Source organism: Branchiostoma lanceolatum, chromosome 1, assembly GCF_035083965.1.
Source record: "Branchiostoma lanceolatum isolate klBraLanc5 chromosome 1, klBraLanc5.hap2, whole genome shotgun sequence".
In the NCBI taxonomy this organism is placed as follows: domain Eukaryota; kingdom Metazoa; phylum Chordata; class Leptocardii; order Amphioxiformes; family Branchiostomatidae; genus Branchiostoma; species Branchiostoma lanceolatum.
Window position 1 is genome coordinate 929,404 of NC_089722.1, and position 7,781 is coordinate 937,184.

At 40.4% G+C, this 7,781-nt stretch overlaps 1 long non-coding RNA gene across 1 annotated transcript; it reads left to right on the forward strand.

Annotated features, from left to right (window-relative positions):
* The first annotated feature begins 556 nt into the window (after positions 1–556).
* LOC136428671 (uncharacterized) lies at positions 557–4,101 on the forward strand. The gene is made up of 2 exons (XR_010754643.1): positions 557–891; positions 3,645–4,101. It is a non-coding gene; the product is annotated as an uncharacterized lncRNA (long non-coding RNA).
* Positions 4,102–7,781: the final 3,680 nt, after the last annotated feature.

A 7,781-nucleotide genomic window follows, 5' to 3' on the forward strand; every position in this document is an offset into this window, starting at 1 on the left:
GCTTACCAACGAATGTAATGTTTTATATGTTGAACCCCGCCATAAGGTTTGGGTTTCGTTTGTAGTAATTGTCTAGATCTGGACACTGCGTGACTAAGACATTTTGAATAAAACCTTGAGATTGTGCAGAAGAAAAACAATATTGAGTCACGCGCAGACTAATCAAATCTACACGAGCAATTGAAAACAACGATATCACGATGTGAACGTTTGCAGATGTTTCTTCCATGTGTAAAATATTTACTAGTAACTGCTGAAAACGTTAGAAGCACGATGGTACGAAAGGACGCAAGTTAAAGTTAAAGTACTCCCCGCACCGAAGGTGCATAAGGCGGCGCCCATCTCCATTTCTGTAGCCCTGGGCCACACAACTTTGTGCAAGTCAAGAACTGCGGTTGTATCGATTCAAAGTAATGTTCTCCTTATAGTTAACTTGTCAGAACATCTGTGTATGTTTCAAATGATAACGAAAACAACCAGCTTGTGCATGTACTTACCACAAGTAAATTTTTGATAGGAAAGTGACTTAAGAAAAAAAGTCGCAACACCAAACCACATCACCCGTTACAAGTACCGTTTACAGTTGTAAGTGGTTAACGGTGACCACCGTTAGCCAGTTATAAGTGGACCAGGAGACGTCTCCTGGCTCTTGAGATACATCGGTTAACGGTAGGCACAAGCCGGGAGAGATGGGTCACCGAGGCCATAGATAGTGGACTGTAGGAGAAGCCTCGCGATATTTGGGGACGTGACCTCACGAGGGTACAGAACGGTGGCCGATCGAGAAGCTGCCGGGAAGTGGCCGGGATATTGTGTTTTCAGGCCCGCCGACCGTCCGGATCGATCGCCGTAGGTCGTCCAGCAGCAAAACTCTGCCTGTTCCATGGTGAGGTGAGCAACTTTGGTTCATTTATACCGATTATTTTTATATTGAATAGGCACAGATCCTCGTTAATTTGCACTACTCTACTCTACTCTAGTTCGAGCTATGCCCGGTGCGTGTTAAAGGGGGAGGGGGGTGCACTCATCACCGCGAGTAAAAATAGTATGGTTCTTTTTGGCCCACTGCTGTTGTTACTGGCCTCATTCATAATTTGGCCACGTTCATCCAGATCATACATGTATCAAAAACACAAAAGGTCGGTTTGTAATATTCTAACTGGAGTACGTAAAGTAACACTAACAGACACAGAAGACTAGTCGAATCGACACAGCATCCAGGGTTCGCGGAAAAGGCTGGCCAGGCTACCCTACCAGGCTTAGTATGTTACCCTTTCTGGGCCCCTAGGGGTATGCATAGGGGCTTGGCCTGTAATGGAATTTCCTAGAGGAAAAATGTGTCAATAAGCCCATGGTTGCGACTACACATGCGCAATGTCAAAGGTGAAGTCCCATGAGACGTAAACAAAACCCGTCTGGACGTTGTTATGCAAATCTAGACAACGTTGATAGGAGTACTGTTTACAAGCCAGGGGCCTTCACCTTTGACACTGCACATGCGTAGTCGCAACCGTGAATGGGCTTATTAATATTATATATTTATAATTGCAGAAAAATGGGATGAGAGAGCAATGAAAGAAAATAACAGCACAAACAACACTATGTATACATTGTGAAAACACATTCACACATGTTAACCCACAGAGAAATGCACAAAGCCATATGCATGTTTTGAATTTGTTGTTTTGGTAAACAAAGGTCCTCCCCTTCAATCTTAATATTTGTTGACCGGTATATTCTATTGTATACTTGGAATTTGTTTCAAACGGCTTTTCCTTCAGCACCACATCCCCCCCCCCCCACCCCCCACTCAACAGCAATATCATAGTTCATACGCTGTTGCCTTCTGTCCAATTCACCCTCAGCTGGGATTGCTATTGACCCAGTTTTTCCTTTTGAAAATTCTACTATGCGCAAAATCCCCATGCAGAGCCTTAAGGTCCAGAAAGGGTAGTCTGGCAGGGTAGCCTGGCCTGGCAGGGTAGCCTGCCTTTTTCCGCAAATGTTGCAGTAGTATTTGGCAAGGAGTCTGTCGGCAATTTCAAGTTACAACCTACGTTAGGAAGGCCTCAATAGGAAATTGGAAGTAAAACTAAAAGCAACAACTATGGAAAATTCTGGATATCATTTATTCCATATCAGATATGAAACAAGAAAGTTGTTCAGCCTTAGGGGAATGTTATGACACTTTTGACAGGTTTGTGATAAAATTCAATCAATCACCCATTGATGTATGTTGCTGAACTTGAGAATGGTGATCATTAATGATTAAAAAAGCTTCTCTTTTAAGAATCTCAAGGAAGGGGCAGCACTTTGATGATGTACATGTACTGTACATTCAAATGTGGATGAATTTACTTTGAACAAGGAGGTTACTGTAATATTAATTCACTTTATATTCAATCAACTTCATGGTAGCAAAATATTTCAGGGTAAGGAAAATAGATATTTTCACTGAACTTTAACTTCACGGTGGTGCACGTGGCAAGTGTTTTACAGACAGGATGTGTGAAGGAATCATAAACGATTACACACAGTGATGATAAGTTCACTGTACATAGAGAGATAACCGTTGAAATAGTGAACATAAAGTTACAGTAAAAGTAAAAGAAACGAATTACAGTATAGGCTGCCTATAACCTTGCTTTGAATGAAATGTATATGATATGTAGCTATTATAGTATCACATCAATGGGGCCTCCATGCATGGGGGCCGGGGGTACAGACAACACCTTATGCTTGTACTAAGTTGTAGATAAACTGTTGCCCTGTTCACATTCACCATAGTAAGAATGCTATAATGACGCAGCAAGCTATTGGCATACCCTGATCTTGGAATAGCTCATAAATTGTATTCTTCCCTGTGACTATAGTAGACAGATCTCCAATTACTGCTACCTTGTCCCCCCAACAACCCAGAGGTCAAGGGACTAGGTAGGTAGGTAGGTAGGTAGGTAGGTAGTAGGCTATACTAGTACTGCCTGTCAGCTATATACATTGTACAAGCACACACACACACACACACACAAACACACACACACACAAACACACACACACACACAAACACACACACACACAAACACACACACACACACCAGGGCTCAAAATACTTAGTGCTGGATGCACGTGCACTTTTGTGCTCCCCATATCGCTGTGCACTAATTTTAAATGTGGGTGCACTCAAATAGTTTTATAGCATTCCATGTGTAAATGCACTACTCATGGTACACTTGTACTAAGTACTAACTTGCATATGTACATGATCAGTTTACATGAATTACATGATAGAGCTTCTGACTGCATTCTTGAATTCTTTCCAATTTTAAAAAATATTGGACCCATTCGTGTCCCTGGGGGCCTGCCCTTATGTTTTACTCATGATGCTCAAGATTTTGGAGGTTCATTCGAAGTGCACTGCGACAGCATAATTTGGGGATCATTTCTGATCATGGGAAGTTTATGTGCAGAGTCTCCTTCATTTATCAGTCTGTTTGCTATTCTAGTACATTTATTTAACAATGTATCTGTACATGTACATGTATTCACGCCTGTTGTCATAGTCCAGTACCTTGCAATTCGATTTATGTATCTACTGCTATCTAGTTGTAACTTACAAGTTACATTATATTTTTTCTGTCTTGCAGCTTCATTGGAAAGAGATATCCCAAGAGGCCTGGGAAGTACATCAAAGGACAACTGCTGCAACTAGACGTCACATGTAGAATCACAGGCAGATCAGAAATAGTACTGTAAATGGACTTAAGTTTGCGGTGATTTAATTTTGTGGTAGGTTGAAAATGGAGTGTTAGCGGGGGTTTTGATTTCGCGATGGCGCTACTCAGTATACATGTATGTAGTCGCATATAGATACTGTAAAGTAACAAAAACACTAGTATTGGCGCCTTTACAGACAGCCAGTCGGAAACCATAACAAGACAAGGATGCTACAGATGGACAGACCAGTTGCTTTTGGCAGTGCTTGTGTGATCATTGTTAAAAAGTGACTTTTTTGCACACAAAAAAGCTGTCAAGGAATAGTACTGTAAATTAAGCCTTTAACTTGGCTTGATATTCTTAATAAATCTGTATTCAATGTTCGAAGATCGGGTCTGTGTTCTATTTGTGCCTTGTTAACAGGTGCCTCAAAAACATCTGTACAATGTATACTAGTAATACTAGTAACATACATGTACCACTAAGACAAGGGGTAGGTCAGCAGAAGACAGAAATGGTCGCAGTGAAGCAGCCACTGCAAAAACCACGAGCATAAAACCACCGCTAATATTTCTGTATACAGTACACTTCACTGGATTTTTGTCCAGTGCCCCTGTTGAATATCCATTGTCTTCAGAGTAGCTACTCTATAACAGTGGTCGTATGCAAAATGCTACAGGCTGAAAACAATCCCCACAGCTAGGCTGGGAGGTGAAGTGGATTGTAGGCCCCTATGAAGACAATTGTACCATCGGTTACGGAACTACATGTACCACTAGTTAACATTATAATTATTATGTTGTAAGATGATATTTGCGGCTGAAAGGCTGGTGAACTTAAAATGTTGACTTTGTTCTCATAAGGGCAATTAGCTACAGCCTGTAATTCCAACTGCAGCAATTGTAGTATGTACAGTTACTTACAGGCAGTACCTATTGTCGGCTATAACTGCCCCCCTCCCCCATCGAATTCAAGCTTTACAGTTAGTTAAAGTTACAGTCCTCCCACGCCTCTTGGAGCCTATGGTGCGCCCATCTCCGATTCGCAGTCCTTGGGCCACACAACTTTGTGCAAGTCTCTGCAGCGGGGACTAGTCCGCTGGTAGTGATGTTGTGCGTTTAACTTCCATACCCATTTGCTGAGTGCTAAGCTGAAAAAGCAGTATGTACGGCCGGTGATTGTACTCAACACCTACTGTGTGCAAGGTGAACACTCTACCATTATAGGTCATCGCACCACTTTATACAGTAGTGGAGTATATATTCTACAGAAACTGGTGGACAGCATACCCAATATGGGGGCAATATCATATCCAGCTGGCCAGAATCTACAGCTAGCCCCTGTAGAGATACTCTATAGAAAAGACAGTAACCACATTTGTAGGAGTAGATGTCATAGTAGAGATTGCGATTCAGGACAATCGGTGATTCTACTAACGACAGATTGCAACCGAGATCTGTACTAGGACAATTGGCAATTAGATCTGCCCTAGGACAAACTCTGATTCAAACTCATCAGAGTCTATCCCTCCTGTACATACCCCTTGAAGTTTGCACATGTTGTGATTGGGAATAGTACATTTTTGCAATGGGGTGATTTTGGAATAGTCTATATTTGTGTGGAGAATAGATTTGGTATATGACTAGTAAAATGTACTGAAAAGGTGAGACACTGAGTAACATCTTGAGACCTCAAAATTTGCTTTGTTTGATCACCTTCCAATTGATATCTTTCACCGATTATTAACCTTTTCATAACTTGATGAGAAATTTCTTTGTCAGTAAACATACATGGAATTTATCCGTTATGAAATATGAACTTATTCACCTAGAATAGTAATTGTGAATGTAGGTAGTGTGCTAAAACTGATTGAAATGTTGTGCAATGATTAATTATATTTTCCAAAGCATGATCTAATGGTTATCAGAATTTCTCCAAGTAGAATCACTGTTTGTTATCAGGCCAGATTGTGATCGCTATCTTTACTGCCGGTAGTATAATTGTAGGTTCCAGGACAGACTCCGATCGTAATCTGTCCTTGGACAGTCGCCGATTGTCCTGGATTGCAATCTCTACTGTGACATATAGCTAATATGTCTTCTATCCCTTGGTTCTGACAATATAGCCAAAAATGCTACCAGTAGTCTTAAACTTTTAAAACATTTTAGTTTTTATATGTAGAATTTAAGGTCATGTGAATTTTATATATATACAATAGATATTTGAGTCATGAGTGTGTATCTAACATGATTTTTCTATTAAATGGCTAGTAAACAGTTACTGTCAAGGACAGCTTTTTAGCTTTTTGTTTGACTCTAGGTTCTAAAGACTGGCTGATGTATCCCAGGTAAGATTTGCATGGTTCTTAGATCTGGGGAATAGGTAAGGCAACTTCCAGCTTATATTGGTGTGGCTCTTGGGACTCAACAACACCTAACAGGTAATGTTGGTATGGCTCTAAGAGCATCGGTAATGTACTATACCGGTTTATATATAGCACACCAGTTGTGTACATGGGTAAGCACAGGCTTAATCTTAATTTTCTCTTACTACTGTACAGAAGATTATGTAATGCTGGTGTGCCTCCTACAGCATATAGGACACATGACCAGGAAATATACCATGCTACTGAGGCATTAGGTAAGGCTCCATGCAGCACTGGTAGAATATACTGATATGGAGACCATGTGAGGGCACAAGTAATGTTTGCATGGCTCTGGAGTCTGGAGACCAGGTACAAGTAATATTGCCTATTGAATATTCTGCAGGTACTACATCAAATACATATACTTTAGGTACTCTTCTTCCAAGAATGCATCTTCATGATATATTATGTTACATATACCACAATGCATTTGTCATTAAAGCTGCACCCATTTGCTATCTTGTTTCCATCGTCTTTTCGAATGTCTTGTGTGTGCATTGTGCATAGTTTTATATATCAACCATGTTACCCAACAAAGGTGTCATTGAGTCTGTCTAGACATGCCGGTCACAGAAACGTACATTTTAATGAAATAAACTCTAGGGGGACCACCTGAACTGCTGAATGAAAAATTAGATTTTTGTGAATTTCGAAGACGTTAATGAATTTGCCCAAAAAAGATGTCATTGAGTCTGTCCAGACATGCCGGTCACAGAAATGTACATTTTAATGAAATAAACTCTAGGGGGCCCCCCTGAATGAAAAATTAGATTTTTTTGAATTTCGAAGACGATAACGAATTTGCCCAACAAAGGTGTCATTGAGTCTGTCTAGACATGCCGGTCACAGAAATGTACATTTTCATGAAATAAACTCTAGGGGGGCCCCCCTGAATGAAAAATTAGATTTTTGTGAATTTCGAAGACGTTAACGAATTTGCCAAAAAAAGATGTCATTGAGTCTGTCTAGACATGCCGGTCACAGAAATGTACATTTTCATGAAATAAACTCTAGGGGGGCCCCCCTGAATGAAAAATTAGATTTTTGATAATTTCGAAGACGTTAACGAATTTGCCCAAAAAAGATGTCATTGAGTCTGTCCAGACATGCCGGTCACAGAAATGTACATTTTAATGAAATAAACTCTAGGGGGGCCCCCCTGAATGAAAAATCAGATTTTTGTGAATTTCGAAGACGTTAACGAATTTGCCCAACAAAGGTGTCATAGAGTCTGTCCAGACATGCCGGTCACAGAAATGTACATTTTCATGAAATAAACTCTAGGGGGGCCCCCCTGAATGAAAAATTAGATTTTTGTGAATTTCGAAGACGTTAACGAATTTGCCAAAAAAAGATGTCATTGAGTCTGTCTAGACATGCCGGTCACAGAAATGTACATTTTCATGAAATAAACTCTAGGGGGGCCCCCCTGAATGAAAAATTAGATTTTTGATAATTTCGAAGACGTTAACGAATTTTCCCAACAAAGGTGTCATTGAGTCTGTCCAGACATGCCGGTCACAGAAATGTACATTTTAATGATATAAACATAAGGTATACGTAGGGGCCGCCCTAAACCAAAGAAGTAGATTTTGTTCAAGGCGAGATATGAAATCCTACAGGAGAAATGTGTTTTATTTGT